Source organism: Phyllostomus discolor, chromosome 1 (genome assembly GCF_004126475.2).
Source record: "Phyllostomus discolor isolate MPI-MPIP mPhyDis1 chromosome 1, mPhyDis1.pri.v3, whole genome shotgun sequence".
Classification (NCBI taxonomy): Eukaryota; Metazoa; Chordata; class Mammalia; order Chiroptera; family Phyllostomidae; genus Phyllostomus; species Phyllostomus discolor.
Window position 1 is genome coordinate 152698982 of NC_040903.2, and position 27402 is coordinate 152726383.

At 38.3% G+C, this 27402-nt stretch overlaps 1 long non-coding RNA gene across 1 annotated transcript; it reads left to right on the forward strand.

Annotated features, from left to right (window-relative positions):
• The first annotated feature begins 2021 nt into the window (after nt 1-2021).
• LOC118501834 lies at nt 2022-24056 on the forward strand. Its single transcript, XR_004904498.1, has 4 exons — nt 2022-2032; nt 7113-7119; nt 13171-13177; nt 23852-24056. It is a non-coding gene; the product is annotated as an uncharacterized LOC118501834 (long non-coding RNA).
• The last annotated feature ends 3346 nt before the right edge of the window (nt 24057-27402 follow it).

Genomic DNA, 27402 nt, shown 5'->3' on the forward strand with positions numbered 1-27402 from the left:
CCCAGCCTTGGCTCCTGCCCCGCCCCCTTGGCTTCTCCAAGAGAGACAGATGTTTGGGAAGGACAAAGAACCTGCTTCTAAACCACAATGCAGTGCCACAGGCCACCCCTTTTTGGTGATATTCTTCTAATGGTAACAGTTTCTGTAGAGTCTGCATGACTTACATTTCCTTTTTCCAGAAGCAAAAGACAGGTGTAGATGCTATCACCCTGTTCTTACAAAGTCACAGGTTTGCACCCCCCCCCCCCCCCCAGTCATTGTAATTCGCTCCATCAAGGATCTTGTGCCCAAGGAGCATACTATCTGGTCAAGAAAGCAACAAATAAAGACAGGAGAGCTTCTGGGGGCCGGGCCAGCAGAGGCGGACAGGAGCTCATTTCTGCACGTTCCAACACCGGTCACTGTGTCAGGAAGAGGACGACACCAGCTGTGGAGAGCTGCGATGTGCCCGAGGGAGGGTGTTTTCACTAGAGGAAAAGTGCATGTATAGGGGTAGAAAAAGGGGCATTCATGGCATGACATGGCAAGGAGAAGACAGGCCCACCTGCAGCTCTGGGCTTAGTATGGGTGGAAATGCAGATACTCTGCCTAGAGATACTCCCCAGGGGTCCCCGTGGCTCCCCATGGCTCACAGAGAACTTTGCTTGTGGAGAAAACAACTCATGTGGCCCTCTGCCCATCACTGCTACCATCATAAAGCCATCAAAGATAGAAATGAGGAGAAAACAGCTCATTTCCTCATCCTTTGCTGAAAGCATCAGTTTTCCATGGGCAACTTTGTAAATTAAATATTTTCCTGTGCTAAGGGGTAGGCGAGTTTCCTTAGTAAACAACAGGTCTCTAACCTGAAGGACATACTCACATGCTCACGAGCTTGAGGAGGTCACACTCAGCAGCCTCAGTGTCCCACAGCACCCTCCATGGATCAGGGTGGAAAAGCAGAGTTCCCCAAATGGCCACAGCCACGCATTGCATGTCTCTGAAGAAAAAGGCTCTCAAGTGCCAAGAACTTGAGCCAAGAAAGAGACCATAAAAGGTGCATTTCTCATTCAAGGTGAAGCAGTCGGTACAAAGCTGTTCTGTCTGAGGTTTGTGAAGCTGCCTGTGCACGAGTTGGACTGCGAACTTGACTGGCAGCCAATTGTAAGCCAGCAGTGCTGAAACCCTGTTCTATATGTCCACACCAACGTGTATGCATGGCGTCATTGTGGACCAGGCTGGTAATCAAGAGCATCCTGTGTGAGGACAACTGCATCACAGAATAAATACTGGGCTCATATACCACCACAGCCCAAGACTTTTCCAAAGAGACTTTCAACATACATCATCGTGAGCATTATACAGTGCTCTGTTTGTGCTGCCTGAGGTTTTCTCAGGGATGCAGGGAAGTCTTCTCTGGTGAAATGCAGTGGATTCAAAGGTTCAGGAAGCTTTAGATTCATTTTTCCTCTAAACAGTGAGAGAGGAGAGCAAACTAAAGGGGTGAACCTCAGAGGCCATTTCCAAGCCTATCAGGGAAGTGACAGAACATACCTCTCACTGTGCCTCCCTTTCAAAAATAAGGGTTCCCTTCCCTTTCCGCCCCTTTTCAAACTTTCGTCTCATTAATGCCCAAAGCAAACCTTCCTTAGAAAGCTGCTCAGATCACGCTTCCCAGGACATACTGGGAGCACTCTGGCCTCTGTAACTTTATGCCTGCCTGCCGTTCCCTCTGGGCTGGGGTTCCCTTTCCGTTCTCTCTGGTTATCTAAATTAAGTCTAGATGTCAAGATTCATCTCAAATATCTCCAGAGGAACTTCCCTGACCACCACTGTCCACTTCAGAGGTTCTTGCCCTTTAGCCATCATAGCTTCATTGAGTGGCCCTAAGTATTCCCTTTTAGCACTGTGTGTGACATGATGCCTTGTACACTTATTATCTGTGAGCTAACTCCCTAACTAACCCGAATGCTTATGTAGAGGATAGACCATGTATGATTTATGTTTTGGTAAATATCCAAATTCCTTATGTCTAATTTTAAAATATTTATTGGTTCTCCAAATCAATGAAGACACATTTAAGAGCAAAGTTATTTAGAATTGGGAAGATTCATTGATGAAATAAATCATCTATAACCAAAGCAATACCACCTCAGACAACAAGCAGACATGAATGGCCTTCATGCATGCAATGCTCTTTCCAGTTTCTTACCAAACCCACAACATTGCTTATTTTGTGATTCAGAGCTAGTACACTGAACATCTGAAGCCCAAACAAGATCCTGCCACTGACTGGTATGGTGATGGATGCAAAGTGGGAGAGAGAAAAGGAAACATATTTCCAGACTGGGAGGCTGTGGGGAGGCTATCACTGGCTACTCTGGTAACGGCCAGCCAGGATACTGATCTGGGGTCTGTCTAGTTCTAGCTCTTGGAGGTTTGGGGAGAAACCCTGGGTCAGGATGGGGAATAGAGGAACTACCAATCTGTTTCAATCTAAACTTCTTGCAGCCTCGGCTAAACCTCCTCTCATCCACTCTTGCTGTCCATATGTCATGCCATCTGCATTGGACTTGATCACTTCCATGTCTGAAAGCCCCTAAACAGCAGTAACTCAAAATCTGCTTTTTGTATTGAGGTATAATTCAGATGCTGTCAAATTCATCCTTTTCAGATGTACAATTCAGTGGTTTTTAGGGCATTCACAAAGTTATACAGCTATGACCGTGGATTGCAGAATGGTTTTCATCACCCTGAAAAGAAACTCCATGCCCATTCGCAATTATATCCTCTCCTCTGCTTCCCTCAACTCCGGGGACCCACTAATCTACTTCCTGTCTCTATGGATTTGCTTATTCCTGACAGTTTATTGAAACAGAATCATGCAATCTGTAGCCTTATACGTCTGGTTTCTTCCACTTAGGATAATATTTTCAAGGTTTGTCCATATTGTAGAATGAATCAGTGATGTAGTCCTTTTTATGGATGAATCATACTTCACTGTGTGCTCATACAATATTTCCATCCCTTTATCAGTGGTTGGACACTTGGATTGTTTTCACTTTTGGCTGCTGTGTGAATAGTGCTCGATAAAAACTGGTGGAGTGAGGGTTTTTGGGGGGACGTGTGTTTTAAGTTCTCTTGAGCATATACCTGGGAGTGGAATTGCTGGGCCATATGATCGTTCTGTGTTGCCCTTCTGTTTCCCAAAGTGATCATGCCATTTTTCATCTACACCATCAGTATACAAGGGTTCCTATTTCTGCACACTCACCCCAATACTTCTTATTACCTGTCTTTTTAATTATGGTCATTCCAGTGTGTGAGTGAAGTGGAGTTTCACTGTGGTTTTGATTTGCATTTCCCTAACCATAGACTGTATTTTTCATATATTTATTGACCATTTGTATTTCTTTGGAAAAATGTCAATTCAAAATTTTTGCCCATTTTTAAATTGGGTTGTTTTTTCTCTTTATTATTGAGTTGCAAGAGTTCTGTATATATTCTCAAAATTCACATTTAATGTCGTATTTATCAGCTGACTACCACAACAGTTTCACAATATAATCCCAAGCATGTTCACCTTCTATACTACTTCTAAAATATTGATTGGTCCTCCTGTTTGGCAATACAGCTTTCTCTCTGAGTATTTTCTCCTGTGTCTGTGCCCTCACCTGGCTATAATTGCTGTATCTGGTTGAGGAAAAGAAGGATTGCAGACCCCCTTGGGCAGGTGGTGGGGGTAGCCATTTTCTAATTGTATCTGTATTAGGTTTTTTAAAATCATTACTCTTATATCGTTATTACTTTTGTCTCTCTGCATACAGTGTTATACTCAATATAATTAAGTATATACTATGTACTTCTTACTTCAGGGTTAACTTACTTCAGGGTTAATGAGAAAAAGTCAGAGACGAAGCTTAAGGAAAAATATATAATTTTCATCTCCATTTTTACATTTTCCTGAAATTTTAATAAGTATTAGAAAAAGATAAACACATGTATCATGATTTTCTTTTCTCATGGACTATTATTTGATATATATTAAATAATAACCATTTTTATATTAGTTTTTATTCATGTTTCACAAATTACCACAAATGTAGAGGCTTAAAATAATACTCTTCTGCCCTGGCTGGTGTGTCTCAGTTGGGTGGAGCATCGTCCCATGGACCAAAAGGTTGTGGGTTTGATTCCTGGTCAGGGTACATACCTAGGTTGTGGGTTTGATCCCTGGTTGCGGTATGTATTAGAGGCAACCAATCAATGTTTTTCTCTCTCCCCCGCCCCTTCCTCTCTCTCTAAAATCAATAAACATACTTTAAAAAGGCACATTTATGATCTCAGTTCCATGGATCAGGAGTCCAGGCACCAAGGACACAGAAGGGGTGTCACAATTCCTCTGCCATGAAGATAACATTCAAGTGTAGGGGGAGACCCAGTAAGGAAGCAAATATAAGTAGAATATCAATGTGATATTTTTAGAGTAAGGCAAGATCATGTTTGAGACTGGCACCCAGGAGAAAAACACTATAGCATGCAAATCTGTCAAAAGCCATAATGAGTGCTTTTAACCTTGAGAGAAGAAACAAAACACTTAAAAGTAAACTAATGGAGGAAAACAGTGGCGGATGGAGCAGCTTCCAGCTGGAGGCTGCATTCAAACTCTTACACCTCTCACACCTCTCAGAGCCCCAGCTTCCGCTCTTTTCTGGCTGCTGCCGCCCACTATCATCTTGGTCCCGACCACACCTCAGTTCAAACGACTGTCAGCTCCCAGGGTCTTTTAAACATCCTTGGCTCCCACATTCTTCCCAGTCCATCACCCATTTCAGGAGCCCAGGTGGCTCGGATTTACTCAGTCCCTCTTGGACTGTGAACTCTAACCTTACAGGTGTCACCTTATGGATACTGGGCCACCTGAGAGTGACCCTGCTGGACATCTCATTTCTTTCCCCACTGGGGCCCAAAGCTTTCTATCAGGCAAGCCATATGTAGTGGGACCTACAGAAGCAGAACTGGGCTTTCAGCTGAGAGATGCAGTCAGCTGCACTTGTCTTAACCCTGACCTTCTAAATTAGACATGCCCACCCAAGCACTCTAGGGCTAATAGCTAGAAAGCACAAGAGAAACATGCTGGCTATAAAACACCAAGCTGAGCTTCGGGCTTTCCTTCACCATTCAGAGCAATTCTCTCTCTCTCTTTTTTTAAAAAAATTATTTATTGTTGTTCAAGTATAGTTGTCTGCATTTTCCCCTCACCACTCCCCCCACCCCAGCCATCCCCACCTCCCTCCCCTCATCCCACCCCTCCTTGGTTTTGTCCATGAGTCCTTTATAGCTGTTCCTGAAAACCTTTCCCCACTCTTCCCCCACATTATCCCCATCCTTGCCCTCTCTGGTTACTGTCAGATTGTTCTTAATTTCAATGTCTCTGGTTATATTTTGCTTGCTTGTTTGTTTTGTTGATTAGGCTCCACTTAAAGGTGAGATCATATGGTATTTGTCTTTTACTGTCTGGCTTATTTCACTTAGGATAATGTTCTCCAGTTCCATCCATGCTGTTGCAAAGGGTAGGAGCTCCTTTTTTCTTTTTCCTGTGTAGTATTCCAGCTGTAAATGTACCATAGTTTTTGATCCGTTCATTTACTGATGGGCACTTAGGTTGCTTCCAGCACTTGACTATTGTAAATTGTACTGCTATGAACATTGGGGTGCATAGGTTCTTTTGGATTGGTGTTCCAAGGTCCTCAGGATATAATCCTAGCAGTGGAATTGGTAGGTCAAAAGGCAGTTCCATTTTTAGTTTTCTGAGGGAATTCCATACCATTTTCCACAGTGGCTGCACCAGTCTGCATTCCCACCAACAATAGTACACTAGGGTTCCTTTTTCTCCACATCCTCTCCAACACTTGCCGTTTGTTGCTTTGTTTATGATGGCCATTCTGACTGGTGTGAAGTGGTACCTCACTGTGGTTTTAATTTGCATCTCTCTGATGGCTAGTGACATTGAGCATCTTTCCATATGTCCTTATCTCTTACTTCATTCCTGCATTAACTGCAGTTCTCTCTCTACCCTTATTCAAATCTTCGTTTTACCTCTTTTTCTGGTCTCTTGGAATTGACAACAGATTTTGGCTTCCTAGAGGTAAACCCTCACTTTCTCTTACTCTTCCACACTCAATTCAACCCAGCTCCAGCCTGGGAGGCCATCCTAGCTTGGGCCAGCCCAGGCACTGATGAGGAGTGGGCTTCTAGGGTTATCACAGAGGGTGGGGATGAGAGGCAAGAAGCTGAGTCGGGTGCCAACAGGTTTCCTTCTTTGACACCTGAATAAAGGGTCACCCTTAAGGCCATGACTTAGAAGTGAACCTTAAAGACAGGCTTCCAGAAACTGTCTCCAGCTACACCCTGAAGCTTCTCAATAGCAGCTAATTGGTCCACTGGCCCAGATGGTCATCAGGGACCTGACCTCCCAATCAAAGAGCTTTGGAAGTTTTAGCTACACGTGGTGACTTTGCCTCCCCCTCTCCTGTCCACTGCCACATCTGACCACCAGAATCTGCCCTGCTCCCCCCACCTTGACCTGGGTGCAGTCAAATCCCGAGTAATTGTCAAGCTCCTCAGGTGATTCTGAGCTGCTGCCCTGTTGTAAATTACTGTGATTAAAGGAAGATGGAAAAAGATCTGAAAAGCAAAACCCAGAAAGCATATTAAAAGGTTTCCTGTTATAGTGAGAAGCATGTTCTCCAATTATGCAGTCTTAAAAATGCCCTTTCAGCTTATATATTTGGAGTAATTCCTCTGGATAATCCACTCAGAGGATAAAAAAATATTTTCAGGAATCCACACTGCTAATCTGGTACTTTAATGGTTTCAGTCAACAGTCTAGCTTTTCAAATTGAGGAACTGCTCAAAACAAGATGATGAACTTTCAGTGAAAGTGGGCCTGTCCCAGGGGCCTCCAACCCCACTATAATAGGAAGAGAGTGGAGGGCTCTGGTTTTCCTCAGAATGCCTCCAGCTGAAGGCCTGCCTCCATACGGAGCACTTCAGCAGGGTCCCAGCCGGGACTTTCCAAAGCAGAGCAGTTCCAAAGTCATAAACATGCTGGCTGTTTTGGAAAATGTGAGAATCTCTGTTCATCATCAGTTTGTAATTGTTAAAGTTTTACAAGTGAAGTTAAAAGGAAGGAGTTGGGTAACAAATTTCTCAAATCAAAATAACAAAGACAAAATTATCCCAAATACATTACTCTGGATGACATAAATGGGTCATGTTTGTTCTTTAATAGAAATTCTTTTGCTCTCTCTCATTTTTTCCTCAAGAATAGTCTAGATAGTCTTTGATAGGTAAGATCTATTTTGTAAGCAAAATTTCATGAAAATAAAAGTGAAAAAAGAAGAAAAAGAATACAGTCTGAAAAGTTCACTCCAAGGCATATGCCTGGTAGTTGGAATTTGCCTGCTTACTACTCTAGGCACATATGTCAAAGCAACAGCGAGAGAGGCACTTCCCCCCACCAGCCCCAGGGACATCAGAAGGGGCCAGGAACACGTTAGGTGGGGAGAAAGACGGATCAGGACCTATAATGAGGTCCCTTCGCCCTACAAGTAGGCCTCCTGTGAGGATCACCCATCTTCCAAGCCTGTTCCCTCCCTGCCTGCTACTCCACTTTGGTCTGTACAACTGTCAGAATTGACCTTTTGACAGCAGACTTTCATTCTTAATGTGCTTTCACATTTCCCTGCCCAGTGAAAATCTGGTTTGTGGATTATTGTGCCCCAGACATATCCATTTGCATTTTTCCATGATGATTCGAATTTCGTCCCTGCCATTCCCATTTTCCTAATTCCTTTAGGTTATATTCCTTTGCTTATGCTGGTGTTTGTCAGATTTCTCCCTTCAATATCATCTGTGAATTTCATTTTCAAGTGCTTTCTTATTCCCCAAGGTCGTTAATAAAGACAAGTCTGAGTGAAATGGGGGAAAGGTCAGCTTCCCAACCCACCCTGGAGACCACCCTCCCCAGCCAGCCCAGTGTCCTGGAGGCTGTTGACTTCCATCCAGCACATTTTTCCATCCACATGACAGGATGGTCAGCCAAAATGATCTGCCTTCATTTATGCCACGTCTCAGGACCCTTTATTAACTGCCAAACTTCAGAATTCAGGGATAGAACATCTGTTCCTGTCAGTTTTTATGCTGGGGTTACACACAAAGGAAAAGGGTTTGCCTTCGCCTTAAGAACCACATGGGGAATTGTTGTCAATTTAATATGTGCAATATGGAAACATGATCCTCCCTCTCCCCACGGTGCGGGAAATTACATTTCCTCTATGCTTCCAGATTGTTCTGAGGACTCCCGTCACTCTTTATATTGGTGTACAGGTCAAGCCATCTCCCCTTTAAGAGAGTCAGCAGGCAACCAAAACCATTCAGTCCTTCCAAAATTATTTCGAAGTTGGCCTGCAATGTTTCTCTGCCACTGAACCCCTGAGTTCTCTTTGTGTAAAGTGAGTTCTGATCAAGGCATGACTTTTCCAACTGGCAAAGCTTAATTCCATGTAAGTCTTAGAAAGCAGGAAAGGGGTTGAAATTGGGTTGCTCAAGGAAGAGATTTAAAAGTGATATTTAAGGATAGAAGGAACCCTAGAGAGAGTTCTTCTTTACTTGAACTGACTTCTGACACTAACTAGTTCTATGGGCTTGGCCAGTTGCTCAACCTGCTTGAGCAAATTTTATGTGTTAGGATGAGATTGGAACTAAACAGTCCAAGGCCACTTCCAGCGATACACCTATGAGTTTGTCTGAAGAAGTGCACAGGGTACAGAAAAGAGTGTTTCCTTCCCAACAGATGTTCTCACAGCAGAGGGAATGATGGTAGGCCTGATACCTGGGGCCCCTTAAGAATTGTGGAGCTCTCTTTAAGATCTCAAAGGGCTGAATGAATCATTTTGACTATAGCACTTTTTAAAAATAGCATCATGGAAAAGATAAGCTAAAAGTCAGCTTTGGTCCAAAACTGTGAAGCATCTAGAGATTGTCTCTGTTCTTTACACATCAGCTTTTTAAAGTACTTTCTCACGTAGCTCCCATGCTCATCCTCCTTGGTTGGGGGAGGTGGTCTAACCTATGATCCAGTCCTAAGCACTTCATTCAGGTGCACTTAAGTGACACAAAGTGGACTCCTTAAGGTAGCATTTAATCCATTTATTCTTGAAATATTGAGTACCTATTATGTGCCAGGCATTGGGATAAAAATTGGATACACAAAAATGAATAAGATAGAGCTCCTACCCTTGGAGTTCACTCTTTAACACCGGAGTCAAGTAGGTGAATAGACAATTGTAACATGTTGGCAAGAATGGCTCTTAAGATTTCTCATACAGCTTATAGTACAAATCAGAACATTTTTAAAAGTAAAAGTTGCAATATTAACTAATATGCCACAGAAATGCAAAAGCCAGGTCCACCATAGGCAAACCAGAATATGTGGTCATCCTAGCTAAGCAGAAAAGCATGGCTATCAAGCCCCCTTATGTCACCACCAAGATTGGGTCACACATTATGCACGTAAGACCCTCACCTCAGAGAGTCAGGCGATGCCTGAAACAAAATCAGCAACAGTTTTCAATCGTATTTCAGATGACTGTTGGTGACTTTTTTTGTAAACTATGCTATTCATCACTGTTTTTCTTCCTCCCTCCCTTCCTTCCTCCCTTCCTTCCTTCCTTCCTTCCTTCCTTCCTTCCTTCCTTCCCTCTCCCTTCCCTTTTTCCTTTCTTTATAATAGCTCCCTAGCTCAAGTGGTTATTAGAAGAACTTAACATAGAAAGCTAGTATGCTAGGTGTCTATTCTATGAGGGAATAACTTTCTGGTTCCTCACAAGACAGCTCCTGGAAATATGTTCACCTGACCCCTCTTCTGACAATTTCAGTTTACTTCACTGTAAAGTCCCTAAGACACAATCCATGGGGCCAATCTCAGAAGACTGGACTACAGGTCGAATTGTTTGATAATAAATTTCTTCCTCCCTCCAGTTCTTCCATATTGGCTCCACAACACACTGACTTGAGTATAATACCCTTTTAAGATTTTATGAGTTTCTATGGCAGGGAATTACTTTTCTGCACCATTAGCCACAGTCTAAGGTTGTGGGCTTTCTTTCTTTCTTTTTCTTTCTTTCTTTCTTTTGCTAAGAAGTTAGGTTCATTTATGTTTATTTTGTGGTAAAAATAATGTCTTTTTCACACCTCATTGTTAATGATGCTGGATCTTTCATAAGATTACTCCTTAGCCCTATCACTCAACATATATTATAAAAATAATCATACTCTAGCACTTCCTGAAATTTTCTCTCCAAAACAACTGGTAATTTGGGTGAGCCCAAGGAGACCAGTTGTCTACCAGGCTAAGCCCTCTACATGAGTCACTTCCATCTTCCATCTGGAGGTATAGTCAGACCTTGGGGACAAAATGGAGCAGTCACTCATGACCTCCATTCCTCCACAGTTACATCATCCAGAAAAATGGCTTCTTTCTTACAAGGATATTGACAGTGTGGGTCTGGCCTCATATTTATCATCCCAAGTCACAAATATGATGAGGTCTGTTCAGAAAAAGTCCCACCATTGTTACTATAATGAGAATGGTTTGTGCGACGTGATGTAACTTGGAAGCCAAGGAGAGTGCACTGGAATGTGCATGTGTGAACAATGATGACTTCACTATACTAGTTAGTGGGAGTGGTAGATGCCATTGAGTGAGCATGTATATTGTGTGGCTGTCACATTCAAAATGACCAAGTGAATAGAGCAACAAATCTGCATCAAATTGTGTGTTAAGCTTGAACATTCCTCCACAGAAACTATTTGGATAATTCAGAAGGCCACAGTTCTGGGCAACTGGTGATTTGCAGCTTCATCATGACAATGTGCCCGCTCATGCATCATGTCTCATGCAGAGGTTTTTGACAAAACATCGAATCACCCAGGTGACTCAGCCTGCCTACAGCCCAGATTTGGTACCCTGCAACTTCTGGCATTTCCTAAAACTAAAAATCACCTTTGAATGGGAAGAGATTTCAGACCATGATGAAATTCAGGAAAAATAAAATGGGGCAGTTGATGGTGATTGGGAGAACTGTGTGAGGCACCAAGGTACCTAATTTGAAGGGGACTGAGGCATCATTGTCCTATGTACAGTGTCTCTTGTATCTTCTTCAATAAATGTCTCTTTTTTGTATTACATGGCTGGATACCTTCTGGACAGACCTCATATAAGTGCCAAATCAACATATCACTTAGCTGGTAAATAGCTCCACAACTTGAATTAAATGGACACCCAATCAGAACTTATTCTCTGCCTTGAATAACTATTAAGAAAGGAGGGCAGAAGAGACAGTCATAGGGATGATTGTTTAGAATGTTTTAAAGGGACTCCAACTTGAGAACCTATATAAATTGCATACTTAAGAATGGAATGATAGAAGTGGGCCTTGTAGAACAAGGAAAATGACAAGTATCCCCCATCAATCTCTCTACTCAGTGTTGTAGTAGAGATCCCAGCAGCATAATAAGACAAGGAGAAGTAATATGCAGGGCAAGATAAAAAAGGAAAAAAATAATTTGTCATTATGGGTAAATGATAATATTTCCTAAATAGGAAATTCAAGAGATTCTAAAAAAGACAAAAATATTCATACACAGAGAAAAAGAAAATCGCAAGCTAAGAATCAATACACAAAAAAATCAGTGACCTTCCTTTTCTATTCCAGCAGCAGCAAAATGGACAATTTAATTTTAGAAAGAAATTTGAAAAAGGCTCTAGCCTTTTTCAGAACAACAACAGAAACAAAAATTACAGGATGAACAGGAATATATTAATAAAAGATGGACAAAACTTTATAGAAAGTATTACCAACTACATAGAAATAAGAGAAAACACTAAAATAAAAAGATATGTTGGACACATAGTTGGGAAGTTTTAATATCATTATGATAATCATTTGCTCATTCATTGTCATTCACAGCACTGTCTTGACACTTTTTTGTGTGGAAATTGACAAATTGATTATAAAACTCATATGAATGAATGAAGGATCAAGAATAGTTAAGGCAATTTTAAAGAAAAATAATAAAAACAATTCTTACCATGCTAGCTGCTAAGAGTTGCTCTAAAGCTGTAGTAATTGAAACAAGCCTAGCCCAGTATGCTGATAGAATAGACTCACATCTACACGAAAACTTCATGAATGACAGCCATGGCTACCAGTCAGCAGAGAAAGGATGAACTACTCAACAAACAATGGCAGGACAACTAGCTATTCATGTAGGATAAATAAATTTAAAAATTAGTTTCCTATGAAAAATTGTCTCATGTAGATTAAAAGCTTAGATGTTGAAACAAAGCAATGCTGTAAAACTTTTCAAGAATATACAGAAATATATCCTTACAACATTGGAGTAAGGACCTGGTGTAAAGCCCCAAAGGTACAAACCACAAAGGGAATGATTGGTAAATTTAATTTTAACAAAGTTAATAACTTTTGGGTGAAAATATAAACAATACAAAGAAAAGATATGCCACAAATTAGAAGATATTTCTAACTCTTATAATAAAAAAGAATTAGTATCCAGAATCTACAAAGATTCTTCAAATCAATAGTAACAATAAAAAACCAAACAAAAATGGACAGAGGGTATGAACATATAAACAGGATATTTACAAAGAAGAAAACTGAATGGCCAAAAAATTCGTGAAATCATTAAGAAAATATTATTTTGTACCAATAGGATTAAAACATTTAAAAGTCTCACAACACACACGCTAGCAAGGATGTGGGAAACAGCAGACATATAGTGTTGGGGAGAGAGTAAATGTCCACTAACACTTTGGGAGGCAAGTTCATATTATCTAGAAAAACTGAATATAAACATACCCTGCCACCAGGTAATCTTGCTTCTGGGTAATTGCCCTAGGGAAACTCTCAGGTGTGTGCTCAAGAAGACTTCTACACAGTTGGTTGTTCTAATGTTATTTTTAATAGCATTATGCTGGAAACCATATAAAAGGGCATCCATGGGGAATGGATAATCTGTGGTATAGTCATATAATGGAATATTAAGCCACTGTTAAAATGAATAAATGTATCATTCCATAGCTTGTAATGTGCCTAAACCTGGAAGATATCAAGTCCAGCAAAAATAAGGAAATTTATAGAGTATTTTTTCTGTATGTTTTAAAAATTCAAAATAATACTATATCTTGAGAACATAGACTAACTGAAAGATAGTGGCTATTTCCTGGAGGGGAAAGAAGTAGAGTTTATTATCTGTAATGTTTTGTTTGTTTTTAAAGAAAAAAATCTGGATTAAATATAGCAAAATATTAACATCTGTTAAATCTGGATTGTAGATGCATGAATATTTGTAACTTTCTTGCTTTTTTGTTTGTAATGAACATTTTTACAACAAACAAAATAAAATATCAAATATTAAATAAAGAACTAAATCAACAGATGAATAAACTAGTGATGAATGGACACCCCAGATAGGGCATTTTATAACAGAGTGGTAGAATGTGACAGCTACAAGTATCCTTAGCAGAACCTAATCTTAACACCACACTGGACACATTTACAAGTTGACACCTAGAGAAATTCAATGACTTCAAAGCCTCACTAGCAGCCAGAAACGGAATCCAGGCTTTCTAACTTGCAGTCCAGGACTCCCACTATGCCTAAGGTGTTGAATATATATCATTGCCATCTTCAATAGATGATACACAAAACTACAGGCCTAAGGGATGGTATGGAGAACTGATGGCGGGACTTTCCTCAATAACCCGAAGTCATTCCCTAAAGGCCTCTCACGTAAAAAGTAACATTTGTATTTTGAGAAATATACTTGGAGAACACTACATAGCTTGTTTACATAATGGTTTCACTTTTAACCTTATTATAACTTCTGCCAACTGTCAGTTATGGGAAAACAACATGACAGAAAAAGAACTATCTCAAGGAAAAACTCACTGGGGCTATAAGAACACATCCCACCCCTGCCCCAGCGTATTACATGGTTGGTGGAAGATGGCACCATTCAACTCCTTCATCTTTCTGAAGTTGAGTCCTCGAAACCCCACCAGGTCAATAACACCCAATATTCTTTCTCCAACCATCTCCATTCTAGTCTCTTAAGTAACCTCCAGATGCCCTGATACAGATAATTCACTGGGAGAATCTGAAGAGAGTGAGCCTCCCTATTTCTTCTTGGTGTCTTCTCCCCATTTACCTTATCTATGGTCACCCAAGGCTTCATTCATAGAGTACACATTTGAATTGAAGACTGTGTTTTCAAAGTTCTTTCCAGTGCCTAGTACTTTATTGTAATTAACAAAAAAGCTAGTTTTATTAAATGCTCACTAAGGGCTAGACATTTTTCTTGTACTTTTTGATTATTAACTCATTTAATCCTTGTAAAAATCCTGTGAGGTGATTACAATAATTACCATCACTTTAAAGACAAGGAATCCCAATCACAAGACTTAAGAACATGTTCCAAGATCACACTAATAAAGATGTGGAAGAAGATTCAAAGCTAGATGGTTAGGTTCCTGAGCCTAAGCCATCTCATACTACAACACCGTCACTTTATTCTTTGAGTGGCTACTTGTTATTGGAAAAGAACTAAAGAGAAACAGAGACACTGAGACATTACTCCAGTTAGAAGTCAAGAAGTGTGATGCTTTGTTCTTTTGGCACGAGGTTTCTGAGTGATTTGTTGGTGTGATAACAGAGCAAAGGTTTGCGCACAGTGGGCTTTGGGACTGGACTGGAACTGGGGCTGGACTGGGGTAGGTTGCTTTTGTGTAATTTTCTTTGTCTATAAGTCTGTAATTCTGTAATTTTCATAGCCAGTTTTGAAAATTCTTTTTAACTCAAATTGGGTCAATATCAAAATAAGAAAAATCATCTTACAATGATAGAAATTAGGTCACAGTTAACTCATAGATGAACAATGTGAGTTGTGGGGACACAGGCACTATATTTCTCTTTTTCTTCTTCCCACCATTCCTGTAATGTATATACCATGTGTTCTTTATTCATTTACCTGTGGATGGACACTTAGGTTGTTTCTATACCTTGACTATTGTTAATAATGCTGCAATGAACATGGAGGTGCAGATATCTCTTTGAGACTGTGATTTCATTTTTTGTGCATAAATACCCAGAAGTGGTTCATAGAATAGTTCTATTTTTAATTTTTTGAGGAACCCAGATAGTGTTTTGAACAGTGGCTGCACCAATCTGCATTCCCACCAACAGTGCACAAGGGTTCCCTTCCCTTCATATTCTTTCTGGCACTTGTAATCTTTTGACTTTTTGGAAATAGCCATCCTAACAAGTGTGAGGTAGTATCTCCTTTGGTTTTGATTTGCATTTTCCTGATGATGTGTGATGTAGAGTACCTTTCATACACTTATTAGCCAATTATATGTCTTCTTTGGAAAATTGTCTCTTCAGATCCTTTACCCACTTTTTAATCAAGTTTTTTTTTTAAGCCATTGAGTTGTTTGTGAGTTCCCAAAACCACTTTCTATCTTTTGGGTATTAACCCTTACCAAACTGATGATTTGCAAATATTTCCTCCCATTCTGAAAGTTGTGTTTCCATTTTGTTGATCATTTCCTTTGCTATGCAGCAACTTTTTAGTTTGATGTAATCTCACTTATTTTTGCCTTTGCTGCTTGTATTTTTGGTGTCATATCCAAAAAGTTGTTGCCAAGACCAATGTCAAAGAGTTTTTTTCCCTTTTCTTCTAACAGTTTTATGGTTTCAGATCTTGGTTTAAGTCTTTAATCGAGTTTGAGTTGATTTTTGTGTATGGTGTGCCACAGGGGTGCAGTTGCATTCTTTTGCATGTGGATATCGGTTTGTTGGTTGCATATTTATGGCTTTATGTCTGGGCTCTCTATTCTGTTCCTAAGTATCTTATTTGATGTGTCCGTTTTTTTGCCTGTATCATACAACTTTTATTATAATTATGTGATACAGTTATATAGTTTTGTAATAGTTTAAAGGTAAGAAGTATGATGCCTCCTTCTTTGTCCTTCTTGCTTAAGATCACTTTAACTATTCGGGGTCTTTTGTTATTTCATAAGAATTTTAGGATAGTTTTTTTTCTCTTTCTGTGAAGTATGCCATTGGTATTTTATAGAGATTTAATAAACCTGTGGATTGCTTTGTGTGGAATTGGTATTTTAACAATATTAATTCTTCCAACACATGAACATGGGTGTCTTTTCATTTATTTGTGCTCTCTTCAATTTCTTTCATTAATGTTTTATACTTTTCAAGGCAGATTTTTTTTTACCTCATTAGTTAAACTTATTCCTAAGTGTTTTATTCCTTTTGTTGCTATTGTAAATGGGATTGTTTTCTTGATGTCTTCTTTCAATAGTTTGTTGTTAGTAGATAGAAATGCAACTGATTTTTATATGTTGATTTTGTACCCTGAAACTTTATTCTATTCATTTATTAGTTTTAACATTTTTTGGTAGAATTTTAGAGTTTTCTGTATATAAGTTCATGCCATCTGCAAACAAACACAATTTTACTGTTTTCTTTCTAATTTGGATGTCTTTTATTTCTTTTTCTTGCCTAATTACTCTGGCTAGGATTTCTAATATTATTTGAATAGGAGTGGTGAGAGTGGGCATTCTTATCTTGTTCCTGATATTAGAGGAAAAGTTTTTAGCTTTTTACCATTGAGTATGATGTTAGCTCTGGTCTTGTCATATATGGATTTTATTATGTTGAGGTGCATTTCTTCTACACATAATTTGTTGAGAAGTTTTATCTTGGAATGATATTGAATTTTATCAAATTCTTTCCCCCATCCCCATAATGTATATCCAGCCATATGTATAAAAGGAAACTCACTTAGATGGAAAGTACTTGGAGGTGCATATCCAGTTAAGTTGTTATTATTCCATTCTTCTTTATCTTTCATGTATATAGTCCAACTTGTTTAGAGTGTTTTTCCCACCCTTCAGCAAATCCTAAAACAGGGGCTACAAGGATGTTAGAGCATATCCTTTCTTTAGTGACTCAAAAATAACCTTATTACCTGGCTGGCATAGCTCAGTGGATTGAGCACGGGCTGCAAACCAAAGTATCGCAGGTTTGATTTGCAGTCAGGGCACATGCCTGGGTTGCAGGCCATGACCCTCAGCAACCGCACATTGATGATTCTCTCTCTCTTTCTCCCTCCCTTCCCTCTCTAAAAATAAATAAAGTTAAAAAAATTAAAAAGACCCAATTTTGAAATAAAAAAATCACCTTATTAGAGGGGTCTTCCTGATCATCCTGTAAAAATTACACAATACCCTCTTCACTCCCACTTTTCTGCTTTCTCCCCAAACACCTTGGGCTGCCTGCCACATTATGTATTCATTTGTTTATTGCCTTTCTCCCTCCTCTAGAATGTAAGCACTATCTTTATAGTTAGTGCTTTAACTATAGTTAGTAAAACAGAGATTTACTCTGTCTGCTGAGGTATCTTCAGTGTCTACTGTAGTGTCAGAAATGAAAGCTGGCTCTGTATTAATAGGTATTTCAAAAAAAAAATACCAGAGTTTAGAGAATTTTCTCTTTTTCTTATATTCCCTCTAGTCCTCACTGCTTTGATCTCTCTGGTCCCTTGTAATGCGTGACTTTTTCTGTATCTAATCAAACTTTTCTGGTTATTATCAACACGAGTTTTGGCCTCCTATACACCATCCTATCCTGTCCTGCAGGCAAAGCCTCTTTGGTTCCTCCTGCCCCCACCCAGTGACAGTTCTATCAGTTCATTCCAGTCTTCCTGTTTTCTGGAAATCTGGTGGACTAGAAAGGATCACGGCAGCATTCTCTGCAGTTTGACCTGATGCTCTCATGCCCCGGGGGCCTGGGAATAACATTTCTGCTCCTGCCTTTGCCTGTTCCTCACAGCAGATTCAGTATATTGGCTAACGTTTCCTAGTCTCCTAACTTTGTGTCTCTTGTAAATGGAGACCTGCTCATCTTTCCCTTGGGTGTCATGATGTAATGGGGTTTTGTGTAAATTTAAGGTTTGTTTATTTATTCCCCTTCAACAGTTAATGGGTTATATTGCCAATCATTTTCTTATATATTTGACTGATCTGTTACAGTGATTAGTAACTTTATAATGTGGATGCTAGTAGAGCACTATAAATTAACTTTCTGATTCATTAACAATGGGTGGGTATTAACTATGATTCCTTAACAAAACTATGTTGGAGAGTGGAATAAAATTTAAACAAAGAGATTTCAACAAGCTATAGTGATGTACTGAAACTGGTAGACTGAAATAGAATAGAGATAAATATGAAACCTACATTTAGACAAAAGACAAATAAACCCAGCAAGTTGGCTGAGAGCAAAATAGAGGAATATGGATGGTTTGAAAGCAGATTTTTGTGTTTACTTACCACAATCTGTAAATAAACCCTAACTGTGATGGGGCTGCCAAGAATAAGGTAATAGCAATTCAGGCTCTTTCTAATAGTGTAGTATCCAGGTTAGCCCCACTTTTCTTGATCACACCACATCAGGATCATTCCAGTTTTGTCCTTACTTCTTAAGGTGGACATGGATTAATCAAGGATTCATATAGGGATAGTAAAGACCTTAAATGGAAATTTCAGATTGGAGAAAACAGATTATAGGAGATGAATACTAGGGTTGCTTCAACTTTAAGTTGCTCAGCTGTGGAGTAATTTTGCACCTCCACTTCTATTCTATGAGCAGCAGTGAAATAGAGGAAAAAAAGGAATCGTGAAATTGTCTTTAGCCTTAGGAACCTACAAATTCTAAGGAGACTAAGTGGATCAAAGAAAAGAGAGAGGGACAGTGGTTCTAATTTCTTTAAATTTCTTTTCTTTTTTTAGTGGCAGAATCCTCCCTCCAGCCTTTAGAATATTAAATGTTATATAGGACCTAATTTGGAAAATAAAGGGCAGTTTGAGTGGACAGGACTAGGGGCCCCACCTAGTGGACATGGAGCCCCACCTACTTGGCTCCCCCAACCCCAAAGAAGCCCCTGTGATACCTCTATGGAGCTTAGCATTCCCTAGAAATCAGTGTGAAATCACTAAGGGGAAGCCTGAAAGAAGTATCTTGGATTTGTAAGAAGAAGTAAATTAGAAAATTCTGGGAGAGCATTGTCCAGTTTCTTTAGCTCATTAGATGCACTTTGTCCACATAAGTAAATCCAGGAATGATAGAAAAAAAATGCTGAGGAAATTTTCCAGCTTAATTCCCTTCCACCTATTCTGAGTGCCTGATTTACTGAGCCCCCTTATTTCTTGGTTTTGGTCCTATGTCTTATGTCCCACATTCTCCCCTGCCTCTTCCAATTTAGTGACCTACTTTATGATTTGCTTGTTGTATACAATTGGGTCCACTTATCACCTAGTCACCACTTGTCAGGGGAGAGAAATGGTGGCAAACTTGTAGAGTCCACATGGATAGAAGACCTAAGCATTGGGGTATATTACCTAAAATGCAAGGTCTTGCTACCCCAGAGTAATCTACCTGTGAAATCCCCAAGTAGGGATGCTTAAAGATTTATGCTGGAAGCTGTGGCAGTAATCTGCAGCATCTCCTTCTTCCTGTCCCTTTTAGCACATATGTAGGATATATCTTTGGTCATGGGAAGTGGAAGATAGGAACAGAATGTCATGGCAACATACAGCATCTGTAGCAATCAATCAAAGTCCAACACAGTACATTTGGGCTACTCAGAGAATTTAATAAAGGTTAGGGCAGGATTTGAGGAAATCAACAAAAGATAAAAAGTAGTGCTACCCTGAGGCCTGAAGAGGCAAGGGAAGGACTGGTTGCTAAATCCAGACAGAAAAAAACTGTATAGATGAGGCTGTCCAACAGGAAGTGTTGCCTTCACTAGAGTGAGAAGCTAATGACAGAGTGGTACTAGAGGAGCGATGCTCTGATTTACTCTTCTCCTGCCATCTGCCTTCTTGCTAGAGACTTCCATTGTCTGAACCTAATGAGAAGTCAGATATCAATGGAACCCCTTGGTGGAATCCATACATGCCAGCCTCCTGGGTTTATAGCAGAGCAGAAAATGAATCTGAAAGGACATATAGAAGATATTCACCACCAATCCAGGCCAAGCTTTGTTTCAGCTATGTGGAGACCATAATATTCAGCCCACTTCTCTTTTATTCAAGCCCAATTGTAATCATGTATTTTATTGATGGTTATGTAGTATAGGTAAATAAAAGACAATCTGCTTTTTTTTTTTTGGTGGGCAAGCTCATTCTTACTGAAGTTAATACTGAATATTTTTCCAATTATTTCTCTGGAAAGTGAAGCTGAAAGAGCCATTTAAGGCTACCTGCCTCCATCTCCAGTTTGACATTTGCCTTCTCTGTTCTTCTAAGGAGGCACTTCAGGATCTGAGGTATATGGTTGACTACAACCCTGACATTGGAGAGCATCCTTTCTGCTTTAGAATTCATCCCTGAACGTGATAAGTAAATAACAATTGGCCTGGAATATATAACCTCATTCTGTTCAATTGTTCAAAGACACACATTATATAATGATAAAGGGGGCAATCATTAAGAAGACATAACATTTATTAATATATTAGCACCCAACTTGAGAGCATCAAAATATATAAAGCCATTATTAACATATCTAAAGAGTACATAACAATTGAAGGAGACTTTAACATGCACACAACAACAATGGATAGATCATCCAAACAGAGAGACAAACAACGAGCAAACATTGGCCTCATATGACTCATTAGACCAGATTTAATAGATTTATACCGAACACTCCATCCAAAAGCAATAGAATATACATTATTCTCAAGTGCACATGGAATATTCACTAGGACAGACCATGTGCTGGAACACACAAAAAAGGCTCAATAAATTTAAGAACACTGAAATCATACCAAGCAACTTTTCCAACCACAACTGTATGCAACTAGAAATCAACAACAAGAAAAAAAACTTGAAAAATCACAAATAAGGGGACATTAAACAACATGCTGCTGAGCAACTATTTGGTCAATGAAGAAATGAAAAATAAATGGAGACAAATAAAAATACAACATATGAAAATCTTTGGAAAATGGATAAATTCTAGAATCATAAAACCTCCCTAGACTGAATCATGAAGAAATAGAAAATCTAACTAGACCAATCACTAGTAAGGAAATTGAATAAAAAGCCTCCCCCAAAAGAAAAGTCCAGGACCAGATGACTTCACTGGTGAATTCCACCAAACATTCAAAGAATACTTAACATGTATCTTTCTCATATTCTTGCAATGGCATTTTTAAGAAGAATGAATGCTTCCTAAGTCATTTTATGAGGCAAACAATACCCTGATACCAAACCAGACAAGAACACAGAAAAGAAAACTACAGGCCAATATCTCTGAAGGACATAGATGCAAAAATCCTCAACAAAATAAGAGCAAATCTAAGATAACAACATTGAAAGGATCACATACCACAATCAAGTGAGATTTATTGCAGGGATGCCAGTATTGTTAAACATGTACAAATCAATCAATGTAATACACCACATGAACAAAATGAAGGATAAAAATTTCATGGTCATCTTAATAGAGGCAGAAAAAGCATTATAAGACATAACATTCATTCATGATAAAAATTCATAGTAAAATAGTACCTCAACATAATAAAAGCCATATATGACAAACCCATAGCTAACATTATGCTTACTCAACAGTCAGAAGTGGAAAGTTTTTTCTCTAAGATTAGGAACAAGATAACACTCCCTCTTACTGTTTTTATTCAACATAGTATTGGAAATCCTAGCCAGAGCCATTAGGCAAGAAAAAAAATTAAAAATATAAGGCATTCAAATTTGAAAGAAAGAAATAAAACTCACCATTTGTCAATGACATACTTTTATGTATAAAAAAAACCTTAAAGACTTTACCAAGAAAAACTATCAGAAATAATAAATGACTACAGTAATGTTTCAGGGTACAAAATCAAAATATAAAAATTGGTTGCATTTCTATACACTATCAGAAAAAGAAAAATCATATTTATGGTTGCATCAAAGACAATAATATACCTAGGAATAAACTTAACAAAGAAGGTAAAAAATCTATACACTGAAAACTATAAGACATTGTTGAAAGAAATCAAAGAAAACACACAAAATGGAAAGATATTCTTTGTTTATGAATTGGAAGAAATAATATTGTTAATTATCCAAAGCAATCAGTATTGTCAATTTATCCATATTATCTAAAACAATCTATGGATTCAATGTAATAATCCCTATTAAAATCCCAATGACATTTTTTTACAGAAATAGAACAAAAAATCCTAAAATTTGTATAAAATCAAAAGGGCCAAAGCAATTTTGAGAATAAAGGACAAAGACAGAGGCATCACAGTCCCCAGTTTCAAGCTATACCTCAGAGCTACAGTAATTAAGACTGTATGTTAACAGCAGAAAAGAGATACACACACCAATGGAACAGAATTAAGATCCCAGAAATAAACCCACTCATATATGGACAACTAATTTACAACAAAGGATCAAAGAACATACAGGAGAGAAAGAAAAGTCTCTTCAATAAATGGTGGTGGGACTGCTGAACAGCCACATGCTAAATAAAGGTAGACCAATAACTTATACAATACACAAAAATGAACTCAAAATTGATTCAAAACTTGAATGTAAGACCTGAAACTATAAGCTACATTGAAAAAACAGGCTAAGCTTCTGGACATCAATTTAGTGATGTTTTTGTGACTCTGACTCCAAGGGCAAGGAAAACACAATAAAAAATAAACAAGTGGAACTGCATCAAGCTAAAAAGCTTTTACACAGTGAAGAAAACCACCAAAACAAAAAAAGCAAATAACAAAATAGGAGAAGGCATTTGAAAACGATATTTCTGATAGGAATTAGTACCCAAAATATATAAAGAACTCGTATTACTAAAAAACAAATAAACTAAAAGATCCAAACAACCTGATAAAAAAAATGAGCAGAGCATCTGAATAAACATTTTTCCAAGAAAGATATACAGATGGCTAACAGGTACATGAGATGATGTTCAGCATCACTCATTAGGGACCCACAAATCAAAATCACAATGAGATACCACATCACACGTTAGAATGGGAATGTCCGTTATTATAAAAAAGACCAGAAATAGCAAGTGTCAGAGAGGATGTGGACAAAGAGGAGCCCTCACACACTGTTGGTGGGATTGTAAAGTGGTCCAGCCAATATGGAAAACAGTATGGAGGTTCCTCAAAAAACTGAGAATTGAAAGGCTGTAGGATCTAGCAACTCCTCTTCTGGGTGTTTATTCAAATAATATGCAAATGCTATTAAAAAGATGTATGCACCCCTATGTTCATTGAGGCATTATTTATAATAGCCAAGATAAACAGCCTGAGTATCCATCGATGGATGAATGAATAAAGTAGATGTGGTATGTATACACAATAGAATATTACACAGCCATAAAAAAGATGAAATATTGTCATTTGTGAGAACATAGATGGATCTTGTGAGTATTATGCTAAGTGAAATAAATCAGACAGCAAAGAACACAAACACTGTAGTTTTACTCACATGTAAAATATAAAGCAAAAATGAGCCAAATGAAGAAAAAAGACCCCAAAACAAATTCACAGATACAGGCAATTGATTGGTGTTTACCCTAGAGAGAAGGGGGTGGAGGAAGGGTGAAATGAGTAATGGGGGTCAATTGTATGGTGACAGATGGAAAGCAGACCTTTTGGTGGTTAGCAAGCTATAATGCAGGGGTGTCAAACTCATTTTCACCGGGGGCCACATCAGCCTCATGGTTGCCTTCAAAAAGCCGAATGTAGTTTTAGGTCTATATAAATGTAGCTTTTCCTTAACAGTGAAGGGAGAGCTTGGTGCCACTGCCAGGTAGAAACAAGGTGCCAGGCCTGATAAAACAAGGTGGAGGGCCGGATTTGGCCCTTGAGCCTTGTGTTTGCCACCTGTGCTATAATGTATACAGATATTGAATTATAATGTTGTACAACTGGAACTTACGTAATTTTATTAACTAATGTTAACTTAATTTTAAAAAGATTGGTATGGAACAACAGATATTGTTATTTGAAGACATTATAATAGTTAACACAGAAAATCCAAGGGAGACTATAAACTATTAGCACTGAGAAGTTACTGTCATTTCTACAAATTAATGGATGACAATTAAAAAACTATAATTATATATATATTTGACTCCATGCAAAACAGCACTAAAACCTACAAAGCTTATAGTAAGAAAAAATTGGAAGCCAAATAAATGTAAATCAGTACACAATAATTATATATTTGTATAATCATGCACTTGAATAGAATTCAACAGTTAATGTCAACAAATTGATTCTACCTCTATCCACATTGGATAAATAATTATCTGAAAAATAATTTTGAGTAAAACTTATGAGATTATAGAATATCTATAGTATGATCCTATTTTTGTAAATTAAAAATGCAAAATTAATGCTGCATACAAGTGGACTTATATATATTTTGTAAAAGTATAAGTCATGAAGGTCAAGACACTATACCACCTTGAGGATGCAGGTTACCTCTCGGTGGGGGAGCACGAAAGAACAGACTGGGAATTGAAGCATTCAGCAATGATATCTTATTTCTCTAAAGAAATGTTTGAAGCAAATTATACAAAGTAATAATATTTGCTAAATCTGGATAGTAGGTATCTGGATGTCTGTCAATTTATTACATGAGTAAATAATTTTTAAAAATCTAAAAAGTGAACAGGAAGTGACAAGATGTGTGTAAAGTACATTGCCAGAACTCTGAGGAAGTCTGACCGTGTAGAAGAGCAGAGGAATGCCATCCTTTCTGAATGGAGACGGGCTGGGCGATGAAGCCAATCAATGCATGGCTTCCTTCCTGACCAGGGCTTTTTCAGACTCCTGTGACTGCTTTATTTCAGGGGCAGAGATAGCCTGGCTGCAACATCTCTCACCTGCATTTAATCATCAAGGTGATGGATTCTGCCCATTTGTCCAAAACACACATAATGAGGAAACGCAAGTAGCTACATTTTCCTTTAAGGTATTATAAAATAAAGGATTATCTTCTGAATCATTTAAGAGTTATCAAATCATGATTGGTAGAGCTGAAATGCTGATTATTGTATTGTGCTTCTTCAGAAGTTAACAATTCTTTAGTCATTCCCAGAATAGCCTGTTTTCTTAATACTTGAGCTTACTGTAATGTCATCTTGTTTCAAGGGACTTGGTGGTGGTTTCTGTATTCACTTTTGTTTTGATCGTTGCCTTGATGATCTTCAAATCAGACTGATCAGACAGACTGGGAGGTGATGCAGACACTGGCCCGCAGTGTCCAAGTCATTATGGATGAAATGAGACATTCACACGGACTACTGAGTCCAGTGGAGGAAAAGGGACAGCACGGCTTTTCTCTCAAGGGCAGCAAAAGCCGCCACCCTTGCTGTGATTGGCCTTTATTGGGTTTCTCGGCATATTACATGATGGTTGTTATTTACACTGCACAGGTTCGCTTTAGGTGGTTACCTTTTACAGAAAACAAAGGAGCCCATGCTGCTAATCACATCACAGAAGAGGGATATTTGCAAATGAAAAGGCAAAAGTGGCTGAACTGGTTACACTCATCCTTGGAAGGTTTAGCATGGATTTTAGGAAGTTACTTTGCAGTAAATGTCCTCAATTCAGAGTGAGAGAGTTTTTTAACAAGAGCAAGACTCAAAGTGGCCTAGGCCCATTGCAGGCCTGATTCCCCACAGGAGAACCTATCTGTGGGCGTGGGTCCTGTGCATCTCTGAGTGGGAGCTGGGCCCACGCCACGCAGAACAGTCTCCTACAGGGAGGGAGAAAGCCTTCATTCTAAATCTGAAAAGAAAAATTTTACTGAGAATATACTTATGCTATTCATTGAAGAGTTAGTTTAATACAATCTTTTTGGCAGGACAATTCTGCAGTGCCAATTAAAAATTGAAATGTACAATATGTGACATTTCACCAAGTATTTCTATTTCTATAAATCTAACTTTCAAAGATAGTTTCATATATGCACAAAGTTATGGGTAAAAGGGAGTTAATGGTAAAGTATGTTCACTGTAATATTGTAGTGAACATCCTTGAACATACAATTAATTATACACTCAACAATATATTAGTAATAACTAGGAACGTGGCCGGTGTGCATCAGTAAGGGAATGGATGAATGCCTTCTGGCACACTAATGCTATATAATCACAGGGTAGTTAAAAGTAAATGATACCTCTCTTGATAGAGATATGAGTTCAACTTTTAATGAATATTCTTAAGTGAGAAAAACAAAGTTATGAAGAAATATATATGATATACTTCCATTAATGTAGAGGACACCAAACACATATATGTGTAAATATAAAACATACACATATGTAAATACATGGAAAAGTTTATAGCTCCAATTATTAACAGTGATTACTTTTGGGAAAAGAGTTTCAATTGGTCAGATAACATATTTAAAATATATTGATATAGATTTAATATAAAAATATTTAATGTGCACAACATAAATATATATTTAAATATATTTATTTAGATATTACATTTATATACTTTAAAATATTTAACATATTAATGCCTACATGTATACATTTTTGAATTTATTACGTATCTATTCACATTTTCGTATTTTTAAAAAGATTTAAATTCTCAAAGTATGTTGAATAGAAATTCTACTACCTTTGAGACTCACTTTTCATGTGCATTAGGAGATAAATGAGGAAAATATTTTTTAATAAAGTTATGCATGTTTACTGTGGAAAATTTAAAAATACATTAAAAGTTGCAGGGAAAAGAATAAATATTAATAATAATCTCATTATTATGTGTCGATGCTTTCCCTTCTTTTATGAATATGTTTGAGATCATACCATATATACCATTTTTATCCTGATTTCTTTTTACCTATGTACATATGTATTTTCTATGTCATTAAAAGGCCTTTGAAATGGAATCACATAGATTCCCATCATTTACTTAACCATTTCTCATTAGTCTTGGATTTGGTCAACAACCATGAAATCTGGTTCTGAATGAGACTCCAGAACACAGCTGTGCATTTCAAGCCCTTCGGCGATTAGCCAGCATGTGCCTAACACGGCCGAAGGGAAGGAAAGGAATCTAGGAGACACATCCACATGGACCAAAACACTTGCTGGGAAGCAATAGACAGAAGTGCAGATTAAATGCTTTCTCTTCCATCTCTTATATGATGGTGTTGGGAGAAGTTATCCACACGTGACATAAATTGAGACGAAGTTTGAAGAA